Here is a 3,647-nt window from a genome sequence, read left to right as displayed (position 1 = left end):
TCAGTCCTGAGACTGGTTTGATGCAGCTCTCCATGCTACTCTATCCTGTGCAAGCTTCTTCATCTCCCAGTATTTACTGCAACCTACGTCCATCTGAATCCCCTTAGTGTATTCATCTCTTGGTCTTCCTCTATGATTTTTACCCTCCACACTGCCCTCCAATGCTAAATTTGTGATCCCTTGATGCTTCAGAACATGTCCTACCAACCGGTCCCTTCTTCTTGTCAAGTTGTGCCACAAACTCCTCTTGCTCCGCCACTTCCTCAGTCCATCCGCCTGCTTCAGTCGTCCCCAGGCAAGTGCGTTTCTTTTACCAGGCTACCGCTCTCCCCCTGCCTACGGCGAGGGTGGTGTGCACCCTGGCCAGTCGAGGCTCCAGAATTTCTTCTGCACAACATCTGGACACACTGACCTATGAAGGCACATTAATGACACAGGATGTTCAATAAGTAATGCAACACATTTATTTCTTGGCCAAAATGTATAATTTGTTGTGGGGCATCAGGGAATACTCCTGCTTCAGCTTCACGAATTTCCAGTAAGTGGCAGCACTATACATAGCCTTCAAAATGAGGTCTGTAACAGAGATGCGTTCCAAGCAGAGAGCCATCATCGAGTTTCTTTTGGCGGAATACCAGAGCTTCACAGATATTCATAGGTGCTTGCAGAACGTCTACGGATGTGTGGCAGTGAACAAAAGCACTGTGAATTGTCAGACGAGGCGTCTGTCCCCGTTGCAACGAGGTCGTACAAATCTGTCCAATCTCTCACGTGCTGAGCGGCTGCACACAGCTGTGGCTCCTGAGATGTTGGAATGTGCAGACAGTCTCATTCGAGGTGATCAATGGATCACAATCAAACACCTCACTGCTGAGCTGGCCATCTGGTTGTAGTTCTGACACACCAGTTGGGGTACTCAAAAGTGTAGGCCCACTGGGTTCCTCGGCACCTAACAGAAGACCGTAAAGAGCAATGTAGCAATGCTGCAAAGCTGATCATTAAAGTATCTGTCGAACATTTTCACAGACACTGAAATGTGAGTTCATTACTTCAAACCACAAACAAAACGGCACTCCATGGAGTGGCACCAGACCACCTCTCCTCCAAAGGTAAAGTTCAAGGCCGCAGCCTGCCAGTAAAATCGTGGCAAAGATCCTCTGGCAGTCTGAAGAGGTATCCTGTTTGAAGCCCCCCCCCCCCTCCCTCACTGTGGAACAATCAACTCTGAAGCGAGTGTGCTCCCCTCAGGAAATTGAAGAAATGACTTCAATGTGTTCATTGCCACAAAAGTGCAAACAGATTCTCCTTCTCCATGACAATGCAAGCTGTTGCACGAGTCTGCGCACCTGATAGGAAATCACAAAACTTCCTCATCCACCTTACAGCCCTGATCTTGCACACTCCAGCTTCTGCCTGTTTGTCTCGATGAAGAATGCACTCTGGGGGAACAGTACGCAGCTGATGGGGATGTGCATAGGGCAAGATGTTGGCTCTGACAACAAGTAAGTACAGTGACACCATTTGAGCATACAGACCCTCCTAGCAAGGTGGCATAAGACAATCACAACGAACAGAGATTATATTGAAAACTAGAGTTTTTTGCCCAAAAGAGTGGGAATAATATAATCCATTGAAATCCTGAATAAAATCACCCTGCTTTCAGAAAAAATGTGTTGCATTACTTATTGAATGCCCCTCATATATCTGAATATCAGTTTTTAGGAATAAACTCTGTAGGTCTAGTCCCATAAACAATTCTCACAGTTCTTTTTGCTGGGACTAGTAGCCTATTTAGGTTACCTTGGGTGTTTGGATACCATATTTAAACTCAAAAGTTAATTAAAGTTTGAGGACAACAATAAATTATATGCAATCATTAGTGCAACAGAGGCTTTACAGTATTCAGCTAACGTGTTTATCATAAATATTCTCTTGGGTAGCTCTTTTACTAAGGCATCAAACTAATGTCTAATTTTAGGTTATCTTGAACGAATAATTCCAGAAATTTTGCAGTATATTCCTTATTTACAATTCTGCTGCTTATGTATATATCTGATAATGGTAAACTACAGATTTGCTGCAACAATGCTGAAATGAAATTGGACGATAGTTTAGTGAAATTCGTCTCAGTGTAAGCACCAGAAAAATGAAGGAATTTTACATAAAAAGGCAAAATGATATGTGGGAGTATACATCATCATCAGAGGTCTGCCCAAAGACAGATTTGTAGAACACGTGAGATGATGATGATAATGTATACTTCTACATGTCATTTTGCCATTTTATGTAAAATTCCTTGAATGACATTTTGCTGGTGCTTCCAATTTCCTTAAACTATTGCTCAATTTCACTTCTACATCATTGCAGCTGGTCTCTAAATCATCATGATTTTATATTTGCAAAGGAAACAGCCTTCAGCATTTTTATATGTATATGAAACCTGGAGTGGCTCCAGTACTAACTAGGAGGCACATCATGTCTAATATTAAAGGCTTTGGGCCTACAAGCATCACTTCCTGTTCTGAAAACTACAAATTATTTGCTATTTATTAGCCAAGGTTTTATCAAGTCATGAAGTGCCTCTAATCCCAATATTTCATAATTTACCTCAAAATATTCATAGCATTAAAAACTTTTTTCAATATTGAGGTATATACCAGTGCTATGTTCCTATATTTCCTTACCACTGATCACCTCTTTGGTTTCCAAAAATTAAATTCACTTTGTTCAGAAAATTTATGATTATATGGTAGATTACTTTTTCTCTTCTCTTAGGGAAGACAAATAAATCGAATATATGCTTTGCAAAGTTTTTGCTGTATCAGATTTGTATTTAATCTTGAGTTTCCTCCGTCATGAGGAGATTTCAGCCAAGTAAAGTACCTAGTGGTCTACCAAAACCTCCTGATGACAAGTGTGGAGGAAGTCGTTGAAAGCTCAAGACTGAATACAAATGAGGTGCGGAGAACCATAAGGGCCTAAAGCACACACTGTGATTCTGAGATTGTAGCATGTAAGCATGCACCTGACATCTGCTGATCTTATAGTGAACCAGCTTTATCTGTATCTTTAGCCCCACACTGTATGTATGAACATATTCTCTCAACAAATTCTCTGATTATCATTTCCATAAGAGGCCAAATGAAAATGGCACACTGGACTCACATTTGGAATGAAAATGGTTCAAACCCACGTCCAGCCATCCTGATTCAGGTTCTCTGTGATTTCCCTAAATTGCTTCAGGCAAATTCCAGGATATTTCCTTTGAAAAGGCACAGCCAATTTCCATCCCCATCCTTCCCTAATCCAAGCTTGTGCCCTGTCTCTAGTTACCTAGTTCTCGACAGGATGTTAAACATTAATCACCTCATCCTCCTCCTCCTCAAAAGCAAAAAGCTTAATTTTGTTGTGCTGTGCTGCTCAGTTGTTATCTAGGGTTGACAACATAATGTAGTGTCTACATCACGTATGTAGCACTAATATTTCATAATAGGAATTGTATTGGTAGTTTTATTTGAACCTCAAGCCTCATAATGAGTTGAAAGACAATGATAACGAGGACCATGCAGTATTGGACTAGATATGTGGAAATTTTGTGGATTAACATTAAAAATAAATATAATCTTCAATATTAATTAATATTTCAT

This window comes from Schistocerca piceifrons, chromosome 10, assembly GCF_021461385.2.
Source record: "Schistocerca piceifrons isolate TAMUIC-IGC-003096 chromosome 10, iqSchPice1.1, whole genome shotgun sequence".
NCBI lineage: Eukaryota > Metazoa > Arthropoda > Insecta > Orthoptera > Acrididae > Schistocerca > Schistocerca piceifrons.
Note: the sequence above shows the minus strand (reverse complement) of the source record.